Source organism: Acromyrmex echinatior, chromosome 7 (genome assembly GCF_024713525.1).
Source record: "Acromyrmex echinatior isolate Ae372 chromosome 7, ASM2471352v2, whole genome shotgun sequence".
NCBI lineage: Eukaryota > Metazoa > Arthropoda > Insecta > Hymenoptera > Formicidae > Acromyrmex > Acromyrmex echinatior.
Genome location: NC_141858.1, coordinates 6,930,269 through 6,953,503, shown reverse-complemented (window position 1 = coordinate 6,953,503; position 23,235 = coordinate 6,930,269). Strand labels below are relative to the sequence as shown.

General features: G+C 37.1%; 2 pseudogenes; one reads left to right on the top strand and one right to left on the bottom strand.

The window, feature by feature from the left end:
- Positions 1-1,664: 1,664 nt before the first annotated feature.
- LOC147909122 (uncharacterized) lies at positions 1,665-11,660 on the top strand (annotated as a pseudogene).
- A 2,227-nt stretch (positions 11,661-13,887) lies between these two features.
- On the bottom strand, positions 13,888-18,239 carry LOC147909121 (uncharacterized; annotated as a pseudogene).
- Positions 18,240-23,235: the final 4,996 nt, after the last annotated feature.

The window sequence follows — 23,235 nt, the reverse complement described above, 5'->3', positions numbered from 1 at the left end:
GCGATAAGCACAAGTACAAGAGTATGCTACTAGCGACGAACGCGCACCAACACAAGCATCATTCGCAAGGTCGAGTATTGAGCAACAAGGGATACAAGTACAAATACGTAACGTCGCGCCGTTGATGTTGATCACGCCCAAGAAATAGAAGAAATCTGGAAAGGGATTACTTCCCGCAATGATGCTGAACGATAGCGCGATCGATTACGTGGGACGATCCCAAATTAGTCGTTTACGATTGTTTGACGCTTTGCACCGAGCGGACGACAACGAGATGCTATCGATCATCTAGGAACCGGTCTTATTATAAATTAAATTGCATGAAATGAATCAGTCGAATTGAGAAAAAATGTTCTTTGTTTTCTGTATTGTGCGTATCACGCGCTGAATTATGAAAAAGAAATCTGATGAAAAGAGAGAAAAAATTAGCTCCGAGAGACGTCGGCTCATCGAGAAATTGCACGCTCCGACGAGAAGAAATTTTCCGCGAAGGCGTGTCATAGTTCGGGGATATGATGATCTGTGGCAAGCTGACATCGTCGAGATACATCCATACTCGCGTTTCAACAGAGATCATCCCTACATATTCACCGTCAATGTATTGAGCAAACACGCGTGGGCCATACCGCTTAAGAGTAAAGGTGGAAGCGAGACAGTTGAAGCTATTGCTGAGATAATTCGAAAAAGCAAGAGATGTTCAAAAAATCAAAAAATCTACAGACTGATATGGGAAAAGAATTTTACAACGGTGCAACGGCTCTTGAAAAAACACAACATCAATCATTATTCAACATACTCCGTAATGAAAGCATCGGTCATCGATTCAATCACACATTAAAAAATAGAAAAAAAATTAAAATATGGAAGATGTTTACACTTAACGGAAACTATAAGTAGATCAATCCGCTGTCGCAGCTTGTATCAGATTATAACACACGCAAGCATCGAACAATCGATATGCGACCCGTCGACTTTATTTCCGCGATCGCTCTTGGCCATGTATACAGTAACGTAAAGATCGCGAGTCCGGCGAAATTCAAATTAGGTGATTCGGTACGTGTGAGCAAATATAAAACCGTCTTCGAAAAGGGTTATACATCAAATTGGACCACTGCGATGCACAATTCTTGGATACACAAGGACAATATAGTTTAATTCATACAAATATGTATTTTCAAAAAAATGTATTTATTTTAAATATAAAAATATATGAAATACATGAGATGTATAAAATGTTTATTATTTATACCTATTTTTTCAATTTAATATATAAAAAAATCTTTATTTTTTTACTATAAATATAATACTATATAAATGTAATATTATATACAATAATTATTTAAGGTTATACATTTCGATAATATAATACATTTCAATAATATAATTATACGATTTTTTTTACAAAGGTATTCAATAATCTCCCCATGGTAATGTTTTGATTGAATTTGATATGACGTATCGTTTGTCGTCGTATGGACTCAGAGCGATTTTCGTCTCGGATATTATATATATTTGATGTAATTTTGATCTTATACATGACTGTTGATGCGTCATTTCAATTTTATTATTTAAACATCGGGTATAATCGGGTATAATCGAACGTTATAGTTCGCGCTACGATATTACTTTTGATACCTTTCGCCCTTTTAGTGTCCTTTTTACCATCTACTCTCAATGTATATATTTTCGTTCTGAGTCCGACGAATTCAGTCAATATTGCGCCATTATTTTTATCCTTCATTAAGTCTGGCACTTTTTTGTTCGCAAGTGCTATTATTCACGTTATCGATAGAATAATCATTCGTGTCGAACCTAGTGATATCGCGCTTCATTTGTTCATAAACGTCATCACTCGATGCGATATATGAGGCTATCAGTGTCTATGTATAATACATAATTTCACATTTTTTGCGATACAGCGGTAACATATATTCGTGGTGAAATTCATACAAACAGACTTATATATCAAGTATACACATTCCTAGATCGGTTTGTTGAACTTCAACTCAAGTTTACGAATTTCAATTGCTATCAGATTTTCAGAAAATACATTTCTGCTGTGAAAATTCGACTTCGCGATCATTGCCTCTGCGCCGTATCGTCCATCTCATTGTGTTAATAATTTTACATCGATGTGATTGCGCACGCTCTCCATGGTTTTGCCGAATACTGCATTATTCATTAACTTAAATAAATTTTTCTCAAAGTCATTTCCTCGCAAGCGTTCTAAATTTTGTATTAAGTTCTATGTTATCTCTGTGAATCACATTGTCTCTGAGCATCTTAGAGAGATGATTACATTTAATCTCATCGCATTGCCTAATAAGAGATAGCATATCACTTCGACACACAATAAAAGAAACATGTTCGTCCTTAATCTACATACACAAGCCAGAGGAATACTTTGTATTTCTCATATATACATTCAAGATAATTATAATAAATGGATAGTATAAGAATATTCCTGTAGCATCTTATTATGACGTTTAGTCAGTGCAATCGATCTATCATAATCGTATCTATACAATTTGTTAAATTATTTTTATATTACGATATAAAGCAAAGTTTAACATTTTTAGACATGATTATCAATCCACTTAACATTGTTAGACTTTTATTAGCATTTATAAGTTCAATATATCTATCTAACAGAAACACCACTAAAGCAGAAATAGAATTAAAAGAATAAATACAAAAATTATTGTTGGATAGCATTTTTTACTATGAGTTGGAAGTAACAGAAGAAATCTATCTCGATTATCAAGAACCTTATAAACTACATAATTCTGAAATAATTGAAGATGACGAAGAAGTATGGAGTGAAGATAATTTAAATTTTCATCTCAATGTTCAAATGATGACGCAGACTTTGACAGTTCTTATAAAAGCTGTTGAGTATTGGCGGAATTGGGATATTAATGAAAAAAATAACAAAAGGAATTGTCGGCTAAAATCAGTGCAAAATAAATTTAGAAGAGTTTCATCTGAACGTCAATTAAGATGATGGGAAGAACAATAATTCGGGTGGAAATCGTATAGAAAAATTATTTTACATCTCCAAATTTACACATGATAAATTTACAACAACTGTTGAATCAGGATTCATAGTTCATGATATCGATTTATAAAGATGAGCTTTACAAGTTCAAGAAGAAATAGAAAATTTAAATCCTATATTTAAAGCATCTCACAGTTGGATATTAAGATTCAAAAAGTTCCACGGAATTGTTTCGAGAAGAATTACGAAATTTGTAACTAGAAAAACAAGAGAAAATTCCGTTAATTTGCAAAATACAACTAATGATTTTCTGAAAACAGTTATCGAACAGTTTGGATCTGAAAATGCTTTTAATTCTGATCAAAGTGGTTTTCAATTGGAAATTTATTCTGAAAGATCATTGTCTAATTAAGGAATAAAGAAAATAGAGTGTCTTGTGCAATCTATATCATCTATATCATCAACAACACATCCATACAACCAATAATATATTGTGTAATGAAAATTTGCTATCACCTTTATTTATTAAAGAAACTAATGATATATTTGGACCAAGAGTACAAGAAACCTTATTTACACTGATAAATGTTAAAAGCATCTAAATCTGGTAAAATGACTTCAGGTAATTAAATAAATTTCCTTTCACAACAAATTTTCACATACTATTTTTGTTTGAGATCGATAATTCGAAAAAAAAAAGTAAGAACTCCTTCGATCGACCGACAGTGATTGTTATTGAACGCACAAGGCGAGCTCGTGATTTCATCTCGAGCCTGACATTAAGCCTCGTCAAAGTCAGGGATTCATCATTCTTTAGTCTTTTCAAAACAATTCGGTACACGCAAACAGGCACCGGCAATGGACAATCGAAAGTTCTAGAACAATTCAATTCGCGCACGCGAGCGCCGCGCTCCGAATACGTCACGCGCTGTCACCAATCCCGCGTACGGATTTTCTGTCGCGCATGACTGTTACGTTGAACGTCGTTAGAAAAGAATCGAAAGCGCCAATCAATTTTGTACAACCAATGCCACGTGATAATTACGATTGTGGCAAAATTTTATTGGATTTCTCCCAAGAAGAAAGCCCAGACCGAAAGCAATAAATGCTTCGATCTCGCCGTTCCTCCGGGGCAGATTGCTTAGATAGTTTACACCGCTTAGACCGTTTACACCGCTTAGAGTTCTTAGACTTCTTAGAGTTCTTACTTCTAAAAGTTCTTAGAGTTCTTAGAGTCATAGTCTCGCTACTATATCGCTTCATAAAACCGCCGTGCTAACCGCTTAGTGAAAACCGCTATAAAACGAATCTTTTCGAGAAGTGCCGAGAAAATCGCCGAGATTTTCCATCACCGCGATTCCAACTACAATTTGGAAAAGGTGATCGCATTTGATATTCTATTAATCTAATAGTTAATTAATTATATTTTCTGACTTTGTAACTGAGCATATTAAAGAAAATTCTTTTGTTAAATTACAAAGAAACGGAGTTCTCTTTACTGTCGTGTGTCATATCAACCTTGTGCCGCTCTCTCACTCGAATCTTTCCGCGCGGTGCATTCTCGCACATTTTCTGGTCCTTCGAGCCGGAGTTGAACCAGCGAGAAATATTGTTAGACAAACGCCGCATCACTTTCCGCAAAAATTTCACGTCAGCGCTCTCGCTCTGATTCGCTCTCGCACAATTTTACTATTAAAAAGTAAATATAAATTTGCATAAACGAAATAATATAATGAAATTATAATCTCTGTGTCATTTCTATGATATATAAGGTGTAGTAATAAGATATCCATTATTTTTGCATGAAATTGAAGGCTTTAATATAATTAGAATGATCCGATTTAGATCAAATATGCACCGTTTTGTTCGATAACTTGTTGCCATTTTGAAGATAATTCCATTATGCCTCTCTCATAGAAACCCTCGTCCCTATTGGCAAAAAACTGGGACAGTCGATTTTCACAAGCTTCTCTTGAGAATTTTTCACCAGCAAAATCATTCATAGACAGGAACAGATAGAATCACTTGGAGCCAGGTCCGGACTATAAGGTGGATGCATAAGAACCTCCCAATCAAGCTCCCGGAGCTTCTGGCGAGTCGATGTGTGAGGTCTTGCATTGTCCTGATGGAACACAATTCCTCTCCTATTGGCCAACGCTGGCCGCTGGGCTTCTGGGCGATTGCTTCCTTCAGACGGTCCAATTGTTGACAGTATAGGTCCGAATTAAGAGTTTAGCCTTAGGGGAGCAGCTCATAGTAGATGATTCCCTGCCAATCCCACCAAACACACAGCAAAACCTTCCTGATCGTCAATCCTGGCTTGGCCGTTTGCGTCGGCTCATTCGACCATGACCGTTTTCGCTTGACGTTGTCATAAGTGACCCACTTTTCATCACCAGTCACCATCCGCTTCAGAAATGAATTGATTTTGTTGCGATTCAGCAGCGATTCGCAGATGGAAATTCGATCCATGAGGTTTTTTTGCATTAACTCGTGTAGCACCCATACATCGAGCTTCTTTTTGTATCCAGCCTTATTCAAGTGATTCCAAACGGTTTTTTTGTGCAATGTTTAGCTCCTGGGCAATCGAAACAGTGCTTACATGACGGTTGGACTCGACGATTTCCATTATTTTATCGACATTTTCGACAATTGGTCTTCCAGAGCGTGGTGCATCTTTGACATCAAAATTACCGGAACGGAATCGACGAAACCAAAATTGTGCGTGATTGGCTGTTACAGCATTAGGACCATAAACACTTCACATTTTCAGCCGCCTGGCTTGCTTTTCGCCTTTATCGAAGAAAAACTGTAAAATATGGCGTATTTTCTCTTTGCTGGTATCCATCTTTGACGCGCGCTCAAACAATACTGAGTCAAGCAATCACAAAACTATCTGAGAAGTTTTTTTAGTACGAAATCTGTGGGGAATTCTTAATGCCTCACTAGCGCAGCGAGCGTAGTAAGCTTAAAGATTGTGTTGGTAACGAGTTGCCTAGCAGCGTAAAAAAATAATAAAAAAAGAAATATTATATTAACAGATCAATAGAGGTGTTCGTCCTGTACGGTCATATAAAATTGTGCTCGTGAAATAAATATTATATTTACAGTTACAAATTAAGTCTCGATTAATATTTTCTTTATCACATCACATGACAAGCGTGGGCTTGTTAAGAGAACTCTGACTTATCCATTGAGTCACATATTCCCACATTGGTGACCCCGACGTGATTGTGATACGAAAGGCCGTTGTGATACGAAAGGCCATCGTGATACAAAAGGCCGACGAGATCTAAAGGCCGATGTGATCGAGAGGAAGAAGCGATTAACTGGTAACTGTCGTTCGAGCAACATCGAGACGAACTTGGTTTCGAACCGAGCAGAAGTGCACATTGCCGACGTCGTAGCCGATAAGGAAGCTCGTCGCCGACGTAGTAGCCGACAAGGAGGCCCATCGCCGACGTCGTAAGCAGCAGCAGGCTCATCGTCGATATTGTGACCTGTCGCAAAGCCCCATCGTTAAGGCCGGGGCCAGTGGAAAATTCTCTCGTTGGAAGCACCGCAGAGATATATCCAACGACAGGCGCTCAGCGTTCCGCCGACGTGGGAACTGCACGAATCAGCCCAGGAGCCGGCGTTCAGGACGTCATCGCCGTCGCCGCCATTGTGATCTGTCAAGGACGACCTCGCCGCCATTGTGACCTGTGAAGGACGACCTCGCCGCCATTGTGACCTGTGAAAGACGACTTCGCCGCATAGCAGTTGGGCAAGTTGTGTATGCAGTGCGTTAGTTTTTAAGCGTGCGTAATCCGGTAAACAGGAAAGTAGATCCTCCGCGCTTTTCTTCACGAGGTCAATTATACGAACGTCAATTAACAATTTCTCCATTATTGACAAATTAGCATTGAGCGATCGAAATTTTTATAGCGCGCGCGTAAGTGATTAATATTTAAGGTCGTTAGGAAGTACTGATTGTTCGCGAGCTTCGTCACGTATAGTCATGGCTCCTCCCACCAACGAGGAATTGCAGGAGCAAGTGATGCAACTGCAAGCGATGCTTCAGCAGATGCAGGGCAAGATGGCAGGCAATGTCGCGCGCGTGGATTCATATAGGGTTCCGAAAATTCCGCCGTTCTTAATTAAAGATCCGGTGATATGGTTCATTCAAGTCGAGGTCACTTTCGAGGCCGCTCGAATCACAGAGCAAAAGACTAAGGCGCATCACGTGATTATGTCTCTGGACGCAGAAGCTATCGCGTGCTGCAGAGATCTCATCGCGGAACCCGATATTAATGAACCATACACCAAATTAAAACAGCGTATCATTGAAAATTTTTCAGCGTCAGAAGAAAATCAATTGCGACAATTAATAAAAGGCCAAGTGCTTACGTCAGGGAAACCGTCGCAGATTCTCAGTCGACTTCGTAACTTAAACTCTGATAGATGTGACGACGCCGTAATAAAAACTGTGTTCTTTGAACATTTATCACCGCACATTAGAAGCATTCTTGCGACTACCGAAAGTACGGATCTGGATAAATTAGCCAAAATGGCGGATAAAATAGTTGAGACCGTGGGTGATTCTGCGCAGTGTGCCGCCGTATCGTCGTCAGAGTCTAAACCGTCCGACTTAGAAGCTAGGATTGACGGTCTGGTCGCTATTGCTACCCTCGCTGCTGAGGTCAAGCGATACAGCAGATCTCAGACGAGAGACAAGGCAAATAAAAATCGTAAGCGTTCCAAAAGCAGAAACTCTCGTGTCTGCTGGCCGCATCGTACTTTTGGGAAACAAGCGCGAATCTGTAAGGGAACTGAAAAATTCCCATGCCCTTGGCCAAAGCCCAAGATTTTAACGGACGAAAAGGCGGGGGAATAGAATCGTCTGCCACCGAGGAGACAGGTATGGCGGGCGTCGATTCTTCTGTCCGTCTCCACATCCGCGATCGAGTCACCGGAGAGTTATTCCTTGTAGATACGGGGGCGGAAATTTCGCTGCTTCCCAGCACTTACGCGAAGAACAAAACTCCGACCAATTTCAAACTTTACGCGGCAAACAATACGTGTATAGATACATATGGGGAGTCGTTCCGAACGCTACATTTAAGGATACGCCCGATCACATGGAATTTCTGTGTAGCATCAATTCCGTACCCGATTATTGGGGCCGACCTGATTGCACATTATGGTTTCCTTCCGGACCTTAAAGGTCGTAGACTCATCGATTCAAAATAATGTGTACGTGTCGGGCATTGTTAAATCGATACTACAGCTTGCCATTAGCACAGTCAAATCCAATACGAAATTCGAGAGTATCTTATCTGAATTTCCGGAGGTCACCGGTTTAGAACAGGTAACTCCGAATTGCAGTAGCGATGTTCGTCATTATATCATTACCACGGGCCCGCCGGTTGCTGAGCGCCCCAGGCGGTTAAATCCGGAAAAATTAAAAGCGGCAAAGGCTGAATTTCAACGGCTAGTCAAAGCCGGTATTTGCCGTCCGTCCAGTAGTCCATGGGCAAGTCCCATTCACATGGTACCGAAAAAAGACGGATCATGGAGGATCTGCGGCGATTACCGTCGTCTTAACGCAATTACCGTGCCGGATAAATTTCCCGTACCGTATTTGCACGATTGCTCCTCCAATTTGCGTGGGAAAGTCATTTTTTCTAAGCTAGATCTGTATCAGGCATACAATCAAATTCCAGTGGCGCCGGAAGATATTCCGAAAACGGCTGTCATTACGCCTTTCGGGTTGTTCGAATATAAATTCATGACATTCGATCTTAGAAACGCGAGTCAAACATTTCAGCGTCAAATCTTCGCGAATTCAATGGGGGCCGACGCATACTACACTGTACTGCGAAATGACTGGCGAGGCAATCCGTCCCTATATACCGGCATCTTTACGAGATCGCGTTTTTCATTTATTCCATGACGCGGCTCATCCGGGCCCTAAAGTCACGGATCGGGTAATTCGTCAACGATATGTGTGGCCCAACATGCATCGCGATATTACAAAATGGTGTAAGAATTGTCTTGACTGTCAGCAGTCAAAAATATCTAGACACGTTCAATTACATCCTGAAAAATTTGTCGCACCCGACGGGCGTTTCGAGCACGTTCATATGGATTTAATAGGTCCCTTGCCTGAGTCGGACGGGTACAGATATTGTGTGACGATGATTGATAGATTTTCGCGTTGGCCAGTAGCAATACCTGTGAAAGATATTGAAGCCATTACAGTGGCACGCGCGTTTTATGACAACTGGATAGCAAATTTTGGAGCACCCAAAACAATAACTACTGATCAAGGTACTCAGTTTGAAGCGCAACTGTTTACGGCACTTCTTCAGCTGATCGGCTGTCAACGAATTCGTACCACGGCGTATCATTCCGCTTCGAACAGTATGATTGAGCGGTGGCATAGAAGCTTAAAAGCTGCTATTATGTGTCATGCTAATGAAGGTTGGTCACGAGTACTTTCGACCGTATTATTAGGTCTGCGTACTCATGTCCGCCTTGACACCGGCGCATCGCCTGCGGAATTTGTCTATGGAACGACACTACGCGTCCCCGGAGAATTTATACTGCCGGACGACTTCACTCCTAGTCCGCAAATTTTCATAGAGGAATTCCGCGAGCATATGCGCAAAGTTAAGCCAATTTCAATAGAGCATAAGCACAAGAAACGCGCATTCGTATTTAAAAATTTATATTCTTGTTCCCATGTTTTTCTACGGGTGGGCGGTAAAAGAGCATTAGAGCGTCCTTACACCGGCCCTCACAAGATTATAAATCGTGTTTCGGATCGAGTTTTCGATATTGAAGTTAATGGTGCACAGCGCAGTGTATCAGTCGAGAATTTGAAGCCAGCGTATGGCATACGCGATGATTTGTGTAGTGCGATTCTAGAAACAGGGCAAACAGCTAATTCGTCTAGCAACGAGCGACCAACTTTGAGAACGTATGCGCGCCCGAAGAGGAAGGTGACTTTCGCCTTATAATTGTAATAGATCTTCCAAAAATGTAATTAATTTTTGTCAGATACTTTTAAGATATTCTATATGACACGTTGTATATATTTTATAAGGTAGACCTAAGTGCCGGATTCGTTGTCACTCGGGGGGGAGTATGTGGGAATTCTTAATGCCTCACTAGCGCAGCGAGCGTAGTAAGCTTAAAGATTGTGTTGGTAACGAGTTGCCTAGCAGCGTAAAAAAATAATAAAAAAAGAAATATTATATTAACAGATCAATAGAGGTGTTCGTCCTGTACGGTCATATAAAATTGTGCTCGTGAAATAAATATTATATTTACAATTACAAATTAAGTCTCGATTAATATTTTCTTTATCACATCACATGACAAGCGTGGGCTTGTTAAGAGAACTCTGACTTATCCATTGAGTCACATATTCCCACAAATCTTATCTTTCTAACGCCATCTAGCGTAATCCGATCGCACTTATTCAACGCGAGATACAGATTACTAAAGCCATCTATTGGAAAAATAATTGATTTTTTTTTACTACATCTTATATTTTATATTTTATTTAAGAATCTCATAACAGTCGTAAAACAGTTATTAATTTAACATTTATATTTCTTACAGATCATTTTAAAATGTGGTTAGAAGAAGCTTATTTTCCAAACATTGGTTCTAATAATGTTCTTCTTATCGATTCATGGACTGGACATTGTCCCATATTATTTTAGATTTAACATCTGCAGGAAAACATATTATTATTACGATTATATCGAAAATGTCACGAGTGCTAATTGCATAAGTGACAATTGCGCCAAGAACGTGTCAGAAAATATCAAAAGTTAAACCGAGATATTATTTGAAACGAATTTATTAAATATAATTAATATAAAAGAAGAGACCCTGAGTATAAACGGTAGAAACGTAGACGCAAGACATTTGTGCGAAAGTTGACCTCGTTGGATAAGCGGAATGCTGACGAGCCAACGCAGAAAGACCAAGGCTGCTGCGAAAATCAGGATATATAGGTGCTACCGCGAATGCGTCATCAGTCAGAAATTTAGAAGAAACTCGTCGCGTTACTTTGTCCATCGTAAACGAAAGTGCAGCAGCGCTGCACCTATCGCGACGCGAATAATGCTAAGAGGAATTGTGATAAAATAATCACTGGTATTATGTGTAACAGCTAAATATTTGTGCTTAAAACCATTTTTGGCTGTTTAATGTCATCTCCCGAAGTCCTTTGTAGATCCACGAAACGTGCTATGAAATAGCGGCACAACAAAAGGCATTATAAAAAAATACAACCATTAGATGTTTACAGATTTAGAATTTGGAAAAATTTTGCTAAAAGGTTTTCAGATATTATTTTACTATTGGAAAGTAATATAAATTTATATGAAAGAAATAATATAATAAAATTACAATCTTTGATACATAATCAATTGTCATCTCCGCGATATCACAACTTATTTAAATATTCGTGGTTTAAAAATGGTTATACAAACGAAAGATCAGAAGAATTTTAAAATCCAATAGAATTTAGTTTCCACAAAAGTTCAACAACGTGTGTATCGAAGATTGCAGCAATATAGTAAGATGTTCATGGTGCAAGAAGTCATTATGTTTAAAACATTTTTTCATCGAGTATCATTATTGTAATGAATATAATGAGTAAATGATACAAACGATACAAAATATAACGATGTTAACAATACGAAATATAAATTTATTGTATATAAACATTTAGAAATTATTTCATTATTAAGTACTTTTAGAAATTATTATATAAATGATAAGTAAATAAGATGTTCACAGTTATTCCTCATCTATTTCAAGAAACTTATTTTTTCTTCAAAAAATATCACGATACATGATTTAGAAGGTTACTTTTTACATCTCATTACATGATGATTTAGACGTGAGATTTTCTAACAATTTAAATATACTTTATATATATATATATATATATATATTAAATATAATTATTAAAAATATTTTTTGTAACATTCAATGTATTTTTAAATGCAATTTTTCAACAATTTTTTAAGAATTTATTTTTTCAATCTTAAAGATAAATAAAGATTCAATCTTATACAATAATTTTATAATATTTGGAATAAAATTATTTTTAATTTTTATTCATAGAAGAAATTAATAGGTCAATTCTAAGCAGAATCATACTCGTAATTTGTTTTCGTAAAACTCATAGGAACTTACAATCAGTATTCTAATTTTATGCGAATGTATCGTAAGACGTATGATTATTCGTAAATATTTACGAATCTCTTATAAATCTTATGACTAGTACAGGGCGCGGCAAAATTTGCATTTCTCGGCCGATTTTCGAGAGGCTCCGCCTTCCGCTATTCCTTTCATCGCTCGCCTCGCGCGCAATTCAAATACCGCCCGACGTTTAGGAGCGTCTAAGACATGTGCATAGGGCGCTCGCTTTGAGCGCTCACGCTGTAAACTTCATTTTTTTTTTTCACACATTATATAATTAAGACAGAATGAAGCAACGGGTAAGCGCTCAAAATGAATACATCCAATGAATTTTCAATAATTTTCCATGTCACCCTTAAAATATTTTTGACGCGGTTTTTTTTTAAGTGCTATCTCCAATAGACCTAGTCCACTGATAAAAATGATAAATTGTACGACCAAGTAATTAAACGCAAACTAAGTGAAATGAAAAATACTTATTCTCATTTTCGGAATCTTTTATTGGCGAGATCAGAAACGTCGATTTGTATATTACACGTAGCGAGCCGCATAAAACAAGGCAAAGAATCATCGCTCAAGGTAGAACGTCCCTCATTTTTTATAAGGATGTCTCTTCACTTTTTAAAAGGATGTCTCACATAAATATGTAGATCCGAACATGGAATGAATTCGAAGTCCGAAATCTCGAAGATTGGGATATTGATTGTTGATTCTTTCAATATTTTGTAAAAATTGGCGCTAATTTCTTTAACTGTTTTAAGTGCAATATCGTTCTGCAAATCACATAATTCATCTTGCAAGTCAAGATGATGTCCTTCAATTGGCGCTATAAGGGGATTCTCGAAAAGAATTAATTCAGTTCTGAGTTTTTCGAAGCAAATAAACTGTGTATCAAATTCGTCTATAAGAGAATCTAAAAAAATAAATGTATTCTTTAAAATTGCAATTATTGTTATGTTCTTCGAGAAAAATTTGACAAGAAGGAAAAAAATGAAAAATATTATCATTTAAGTGAGATTTTGAAACCAGCAATTTTCTTATCTACGATATCCATGACTACTTTGTCAAAAGACGATCCTGGTGTGTCAGTAATTATCATAGATTGTTTGGTTTTTATTCGAACGAGTTTTTTTAACTGACATTGTAAACATTGTTGTATATATCGTTGAACATCAGACTTTAGATTTTCCCAATTTATGTTTTATTCTGTTATAAGTCTTTGCGATACCTCGATGTCCTCCCTATGTCCTCTATGTCCTAAGTAAGCAATGCATTTCTCCATTATCGTAGATCGAAGATCTTTAGGTGGGTATTTCACTAATCCATTGCATATAATTAATTTGGTTGTTGAATCCACAAAACTAATTGCGGTTTTGATATTGCTCCATGGCACGTTATTAACATGATCGGTTTTAGCAATGCTAATAGTCTCTAATTTTAATTCTTCAGTGATAGACCGTACATCTTTTATTACGGCGGAAATGTGGGTGAAGGTCATCGTCGGTCCTTCACATTGCCTTTCGCTGATAGGCAAGGCTAAATGGTAATATTTTTTGTATTTTATGATTTTGGCTTTTCCTAGAGCGAGATCTTCTAAGCGAGAGATCTCGTTTCTTTCAAACAGTTTTTGTGAACCTGAGTCCAACAGTCTCCCATTGGTGTCGACAAAATATCAACGTTATCCTTTCGCAAAAATAATAGATCGCGAGAATCAAGAATATTGTTTTTGATTATTTGGTCATTAACAATAATAGGCCTTGTCTTTTCTTTTAATTTTTGAATTTTATATCCTTCCTCAAATTCTTCCTTTTCTTGATTTTCCTCTTCATTGTCGCTTTTTACATCGCCTTTTCCGTCCAATGAATCATTTCTGTCTTTTACTCTTTCCGTCTCATTTTCTTGTTGTGGGAAATCTCTGGGTAGCTTATACTGTTGGGCATCTATTTTTTGCTGTTTGGCTTCGAGTTTGCATTTTATTACTTTGAGGAATATTGCGCGTTATGGCCTTTTCCATAGTTGTGGCCCTTATGGTTTCTCTGTCTCCCTTCATGTAAGAGATGCTGAATTCGTATCCTTTTCAGGGGGATGATCGTTGGAAATAAGTCTTCAAGTGGTTCGTCATCAGTCAAATATAGTTTAAAATCTTCGTCCTCTTCGTCCTCTTCGTCCTCCTCATCTGATTCCTCTAGCATTTTAGAAATCGTTTCTGCATCTTTTGGATCGTTAAGATTCAAAGGCTTGAGTGATTAATTATATTGTTCGCTTCTTCGAGGTCTACCGGATTTTGTGACAATGCATCGGCATTTACGTTAGTAAGTTTATTTGCTTTATATACCACGTCATAATCATATTCAGCTAATTTTAATCTCCATCGTAGCATTCGCATGTTTGCGTTCTGTGCATTTTTAAACCAGAGAAGAGGTGTGGTTCGTAACCAAAGTAAATTTCCGTCCATATAGATAAGGTCTAAAATGCTTGACAATACACTATGGCTAAAGCTTCTTTCTTATAAGTGTCGTATTTTATTTCGTTTTCGGTCAGAGTTCGCGAAGCGTATGCTATCGGTCCATCTTTATTTATTTCTTCTTGTGTAGGATGCCTCCAATCGCTATTCCGGAAGCATCAGTAGTTAATATAAAAGGTTTGAAAAAATCGGGAATATTGCAGGACAGGTTCTTCGCACAATTTCTCCTTTAATGCTTGGAAGGAGGATCTTCTTGATCTATTGTCCATTCGAATTTAGTGTCATTTTTTAACAAATTGGTGAAGGGTTTGGTTAATTTCGAAAAATTTGGTATAAATCTTCGGTAATATCTGGCTAATCCAAGAAATTGTTTGATATTTTTCGGCGTTTTGGGCCTTGGAAATTGCCTTACAGCTTCTAATTTCTTCGGATCGGATTTAACTCCATCCTTATTAATTGTATGTTCCAAATAAGTGACTTCGGTTTTCAAGAATTCGCATTTATCAGGCTGTAATTTTAAATCAGCTTTGCGCAATCGCTCTATCAACGAATTACTTCCTTTCGTGTTCTTCTAATGAAGCAGCGCAGATGATATCATCCATATACACAAATAGTTCTTCGTCTTGCAATCCTGATAATACTAAATCCATTAATCATTGAAAAGTAGCGAGTGCATTCTTTAATCCGAAAAGCATTCAGTCAAATTCGTAATGACCGAAAGGAGTTGTAAATGCAGTTTTATGGCTGTCAACAGGATCCATCTTTATTTGATGAAATCCAGACTCTAAGTCGCATATTGCGAGAAATATTGCGCTCCGCCTAATTGATCCAGAATATCGATAATGTTAGGTAACGGATAGGCGTCCCCGACAGTTTTTTCGTTTAAGGCTCGGATATCTAATATCATTCTCCATCGTTTGTTTCCCTTTGTGTTCTCTTTTTTGGAAACTATCCATATAGGCATATTATACGGTGAGAAGGTTTTACGACGCCTTCTTCTAACAGTTCTTCTACCTGTCTATTTATTTCTTCTTTATGAATTTGCTGGAATCTGTATTGTCGCATATTTATAGATCGATCATTCGTTGTAGATATTTGGTGTTGTAATATATTCGTTGCTGACAATTTCTCTCCAGAGAAATTTGTCCTGGTTGTCAGTTAGAAATTTCATTACACTTGTTTTTTTCCTGGAAACTCAAATGCTCCAAACGCAATAGTTCTGTAATTTCTGTGAGTCTATCCTTTCCGATTTTTTCCATTACAACTAAGCGTAGAATATTTTTTCGTAAGTTCGTTGCGACATTCCTGTTCAGTTCTTTCCTTGTGTTTTGATTTACGTTTGTGCATGAATTTATTTATTATTTCTCGAGATTGATTTTGTGTAGACGCCAGGATTTTTGAAGATGGTTTATTTTCCTTTGAATTACGAATATTTATATGAGGATTACATGATTGCATTCTTTCTAGAAGTTCATCGATAGTAATATGAGAGGAATCTTTTTGATGATTATAATTTTTTGCGGGAATTACAACTCTTGATAATTTAATTTTTCCTAGAGTGGAGCTCTTTGCCTTTGGTCGTTTTGATAGAATTGAGTCGCATTGCATAGCGAGGTTTGATTTATTTATCTCTTTGCAATCGACAGGAATAGAATTTAATAGGGAAGTATGGAAACTTTTCTCTGCAATTCCGGAATTATTTAATTCTTCAGGAGGGGTAACTTCCCTCTCCAAGGATTTTGGATTCTATGATTTCGGAGATGTAGAAATATTCCCCTCGATGAATATTTGGAATAGAATTTTTTCTTGATTTTTTTAATTCCTCTCATTAATTTATTCTCATCAAGTACCTCAAAACTTTCATTTATTTTTCTGTTATTCTTGTCTCCTGTCAGAACGTCTCCGTTCGTAATTCCATCATTATTTGAACTGGCATTACTAAAATCTTCGAAATGGATTTGGATATCCCTTAGATGGGTAAGATAACTTTGTGCATTTACAATTTCGTTTTGATTACCACGCATCTCAATGCTTGAACTATTGTTGTCAAATAATTCATTCAGGGGTTTGAGGCGCAAAGTTGGTACTTGTACTCAACTTCTTCGTCTAACATACTTATGACGCTTAAATATGCTTTTCCAGAAACGTTTTCTACTATTGTATCTCCTAGGTAAATTCCATGTGCTATTTTTAATTTTGATATACATCCTACTTTTATCTCCGGATTTCTTATTCTCACATAAAATAAAGATTCTGATCGTGGTGGTGCGATGATGATTTCTGGTGAAAAGAAAGATATATTAACTCCTGATACATCTAAATATCCTTTCGCGTAGTCAATTTTCGAGGAAGTCTATTTGAAGAAATTGTTACCTAATATTCCGGATTGTAAGATTGGAAAATTACCTGATACAATATGAAATGTAATTTTTTCCAAAGAAGGGTAAAATTATTTTTCCTAGTATAAACGGGATATTCGTTTATGCCATTTAATTTTAGAATATTGCTATAGTTGACAATACTGTCCTTAGGTACAAAATTTTTCTTTGATTATGTTTAGCCCGGAACCGGTATCTAACATAAAAGCTACGGGTGGTATTGACTCGCAAAAGTTTACCTGAACGGTAGGCACCCGACTATGTTTATCGAGATTTACAGTTACGGGACGTATTTCTAACGCGTTTTTGCCTACTGGCCCTTTTTTGATGTCCACAGGAAACTCGTTATTATGAAACTCGTTAGGACCCTTGTGCCACACTCGATTTCGAGGAATCGCCAAAGTTTCCCTGTTCGTTTATCTTTCTTCGATTATTGCTTGCAATTTTTAATTCGTAAGTTTCGAGGAGATGCTCTTGCCCTTTACAATACCGGCAGAATAATGAGTCTGAGAGTGCAGCGTTTTGCCCTATCTTAGATCGACAATTTTTAGCATTATGCCCAAAATTGTTACAGATTTGACAGACGATCTTTACTTTACTAACCGTGTTATGTTGCTCATTCTGCTTTTTCCAGCAGTTATTGGCCGAATGGCCTGGCTTATCGCACTACTGACAGATTACAGAAGATTTATTCTGACTATTGTTATTATCATTTCGACAATTTTTGACGTTATGCCCTGATCTAAAACATATTTGACAAATAATATTATTTCCCTATAAAATATTAATGGTTTGTCGTGCTTGAGGATCGCAAAGTCGACATTTGTCAGCGCTGTGTCCACGTTTCTTGCAGATTTGACATATTAAAATCTCTGTTCCAAAATTATTTAATTTTCTGCAGTTTGAAGCTAAATGTCCTTTAACAAATCTGGCAGGTTTCTCGTAATTTATTCGTATTCAGCGCCTTGCTTAATGTACTTTCCTGATTCTGTCGCAGATCTGTCATCGAATGAAGTTCTCTTTCTATTCGTAACGCGTCGGCTATCGTTTCTTGGACGCCTAAATTCCTTATTCTTTGCTCGATTTCTAGTTTCAATCCTCTAATAAAACATTTACACATGTCCTTTTCTAAAGATGTTTTAATACTTTGATCGGAAAGGGTATTCCTTGAAATTTTATGGGCTTCCATTATTCCTAAAATCTTTCCCGATTCGCGTATGTGATTATGTCTTTCTCATTCTGTTGATAAATACGGCCTAATTCGTCTTGCAATTGGTATATATTTTTTGAGGCATCATAAACTTGTTTTAAATATTTAGTTAATTGTGTCACACTGTTAAAGTCCTGATCTTGTATAGCGCGGCGCGCTTCACCCACATTCTTGTCCTTATAATTTTTGTAACTCAACTTCATCAGTAGCATGAATTTCGCTTCCTCGCATCCTTCGATAAAATAGTTTAAAGGGATGTTTTTGCCGTCGAAAAAAGGTACGGCTTCGACAGCGTATTTTAAGATAGCAAATAAATTTTGGTGCATCATGGTTTCGTCAGGTCCCCTCAGGTCCCTTTAGGAATAGCCACAATATAGTTCTACGTTTATTTTCAGACGTTATACCATCGAATTCGCGCGCGAGTTGAGCAATAATGTCCTCTGAGTCGACGGAACCGTTAAACACAAGGGTCTTAGAATTATTTGAAATCTGATTCATTCAAAGAGAAACCCGCCGCTTCAGATTCAAATTCGGAGGATTTGAGGGGGGGTGGAGGTATGTAATGTGTTTTGTGTATTCGACTTTAACTTATTCAGATTTTCTATAGCCATTTTATAAAGGCTTTCCACTACAGATTTATTGCCAGAATTTCTTGTATTCATTCCCGTCTCCTAAGATCGCATTTATAATCCCGGACGAGCTCCCAAAAATTCATTTGGTCTGTTACGTCAAAATCCTTGAAAATTTGGTCAAAGAGACAATGAGGCAGAATGGAGAAAGCGTGGAAGGACGGTTAGACTCAGTCTCACAGGTATACGCGCGGAGGCGAACACCTGTGAGTCGTACGCACCCTTTCAGTCCCGGAATATGGGTCAACGTCCGAAGAGACGCTATGACACCTGTTCCAGTGCGAACGTCGGTCCTACTTTTTGGGTCAAGGAACTTAATCCTTTTGACCCGGGATTGGACCTCGTGCGATCTTAGGTTCCCTCTTCGAGGGAAGTGAATGCGAGAGATGATGTTCATAAAAGACAGAGGAATATTTTAAGTTATATTTATTAATAAAAATAAAACTAATAAGCAAAATAATAATAAAACAAAGGGTTTTTTACATTATAAACTTCTCAAATTTGACGTGTGTTCGTTGGAAACGTGTGTAAATGTATTCATGCACAATGAATGTGTTTTTCCATGCGGGGAAACGCGGGGATGGACTGGAAATGGTTGCGACTTACTATTAGCCCAAGATGGCCCAAGATATTGGGTATGTTCTAGGCGAGTGGCCAAGGAGATCCGTCGTCAGCGAAGAGCAGTCGCCGTGGCGTATGGCTAGTAATTTCAGTTGCAATTTGGTTACAAGTTCGCACTCGGATGGGATCGCGAACTGATTAGCGCGGGTTCCAATAATTTTCGGACTGCCCGAGACAATGAGTAAATGAGCGCGAACTTCACTGACCGGGTGATTGAAAATTTCGTACTAACCGCGACAATAGTTTGGATCGCGAGCTTCACTGACGTGGACCGAGTGGTTTAAAATTCTGTACTGACGCTTTGCGCTTCCGCGGGACCTCTATTTATAAAAAATAGGGCGTTGTGCCCTTTGTCTAGGATGCAAAAATTAATTGCAATGACACGCGAAATTTACGATTTTTATAACGTTCTATCGTTGTTGATCTAGAGTACGTCGTTAGAGTAATTTCGAGAAGAAAAGAAGTGATTTACGGTTTTGCTTAAAGAGCCAAGATTGCTCCGAGACGAATGACGAATTCTGTTATTCTCGCGGAAAATACGGCTAGGTAAACAAATAGTTACCGTGCACAAATAGGTTTGCGTGCAGGGCTACTATTGTCTGATTTTAGATAACGCTCCCGTGGGAAGTTATCCTATGCGTTTTACAATTTTTTAAGTGCGACGTGGTGCCTGTTTTTCTAAAATGAAATTGTTAGTCAGTCTCGGATGACAAAGCCTAGATTTTTTCTATTGCGTGATCTCGGTGCATTTATAATGTCTTTTGCAATCTTGTCTCTTTTAGGGCCTACATTAAGATTGTTATTCCTTCCGGGTTGATTGGCATTTATGACTTTTCGCGGAACCTGTCCTTCTTTTCAATTCTGTCAGACCGTTATCAGAAGGTTCCGCTCGAATCTCGCAGACGCCAACCATAGTCGCGACGTGGAAAAAAAAAATCGTGGCGTCTGTAGGACGTAACACGTATTTACATTTTTTTATATCTATTTTTTTATATCTATTTTATAAAGAACACTGTTTTTGTATTATGAGAATCCGATTTTTATTGTAATATTATTATTATTCTAACATTGAGAATGACTCGATCGGCATCGAAACGTTTGTACTTTTTACTAAGCTAATTTTAAATATTGAATGTTATTAATTTTAATTGGTTCGTAGTCCTTGTTATTACTTATATTTAATTTAATTGAGCCATTCTATTAATATATATTAAAAGTTATGTTATCTAAAATGTGATCCTCTTACCTGTTGATCCATCTTGAGCGGCCAAGGAAAACATTTTCAATCGCTTCACGCTTGAATGAAGAGACGGGAGCGAGAAGGACGGTGTCTTATTAGGTGTACAAATAAGTTTCCGCCGTTTTTTAATCAAAAATTAAACATTTATTGTGAAAGAACGGTACATAATGTTTTATTGAAAGTCCATTGCTAACCATTACTTTTTGCGTTTGGCACGAATCTTCATTCAATAATGCTTCCAATTCCGCGTCTTCGTACACTTTCGGCCTTCCGCTACATTCTTTATTTTCGACGTCAAATTCACCGTTCTTAAATTTTTGAAACCATTCACGACAACTTCTCTCAGGCAGCCTCACCATATGCTTCTACAAGCAATCGATGAGCCTCAGCTGCAGATTTCTTCAAATTAAAGAAGTAAATCAAAAGTTCTCGCAAATGACGCTTATTCGGCATTTTCGCACAAAAAAAAATATATGATACAAAATCGCTAGTATTTCAAGATTATGTTGTTGACAGATGTCCAACCTTACGATATAATGTTTTACATCAGACAATTTTAACCATAGCTTGCTAGTGGCGCCGTCTTTTGTCAAACGGCGGAAACTTATTTGTACACCTAATACAATTAGTCGCCTTCGGTATGCCGAGAGTGAAGGCGATAGCAAGAACGTAGTACGAGAGAGTCAGAGCTAGCCCTCTTCTATTGCCTAAAACAGGTCTTGCTGGCCGAAGCACGATCGCACACGAATATGGATTTAACTCTTTGCGTGTGTTATGTGACGTCACGAGTGGCAACTCAACTGCCGCTTGCCGTGTATCTCCGTCCACATAACGAAAAATGCCATAACAATAAGTATTAAACTGTACAATATAATTAGAATAAATTGATAACTATTTTAACAACCTGACTCCTCTAAAATTGTTAAGACTCTGTCATTGTAACTATAAATGTATAAAAATTCATTTTTTGTATGTCTCATGATTATATGAATATTCGATATGATTGCAGTGAAGTCAATTTCCATAATTTGAGATAGTAGCGGTACTTGATTTTTAATAAGACTGCCAATTCGTATTGTACACTATTTTCTATCCTCTTGTATATTCTATTATAATAACTAACTAATGTTTTCTAATTTTTAAAACTAGAAAAAGATGAAAAATTAATTGAAACGAGATTAAAGCTAAACTGATAGAAACGGGCATTTTGACTCTAAGCACTTTAACTCTAAACTAGTGTAAAGTAAACAGATTATTTTTTTTCATTCTTTGCTGTTGTTTTACTTTTATTATCTTCTGCGACGTCATCTACGTCGTCTACGTCAGCGATTTGTAGCGTCGCCAATGGTCGTTTACAACTTTTTAATAATTTTCTATAAAATAACATATTATTTTTACGTAAATTATCATAATCAAGCAAGCAAACAAGAAAGTAACACTCCGTGGACATCTTGTAATATTGCTACTTAAAATCCTTTTCCTCTTTAAGACTCTCCTAAGTAATTACTGTCGCAATGGCAACATTGAATCATGACGTCGTGAGATAAGTCGTGATAAGTGAAAAATGACACGTTAAAGTTTCTTGCATAACATTTGTAAATATAGAGAATTTAGGTAAAACAAATAATGCTTTAAAACATTTGTAAACTGAGAGAAGACTATCCTTACTTTCCCCTTGATCCTTTTTGTAAATAGTGGCAAAAAAATGTGACACGAAAATAGATTACGCATGCTTATTGAATAAACTTTGATAAACTTCTCAGTCTTCTCGTGTCCTTTATAATTATTTACTGACTGTCATGGGAAATAAGGATCTTCATCCATTTTTACAAATGCAAGAATCGACCAACCACAAGCGAATATTCCTTTCTTTTTCGACTGTAAAAGGGGAACGCTTTATTCTTGTTGTTCACCATAGCCGACGCTCGACTATAGGAATACGTATGATTACTACATCATGGGGATATGTATGTTTGGTGGCTGTAGGCTATAGTCGACGATCGTACATACCGAAAAGGTTAAAAAATCCGAACCAAAAACTGGACTGAAACTTAATCGAAAAACGTTTTCGGTCCTGTTATCGGTTTCGATTTCGATCCGGCCCAAGTCCCTGGTCCAAGCAAATGAAAAGTTGATGTATTATGTTAGTTACAAAAAATCAATTCAAATAAAAACTATATTAAACTTTATGTACTGAAATTTTTAAATAAATAAATGTGAAACATTTATATTGTATTCTCTAATAAATATGCGCTGTTTTGGTTACATTTAAGAGTAAGGAATATTTTTCGATCATGACATTGTATAAGGAATATTCTAAACATTTGTAGGAAAAGTATAAAATATAATTACAATTTTTATTCAATTTTGATCAAATTATGAACGAAAAAAGGTTCAAAAGCATTTAGAAAACTAAAACAAACTTGTGTATCCATATTTGAAAAGAATCCTCTAAACATTTGTAGTTCTGGTTTTACGAAAAAAT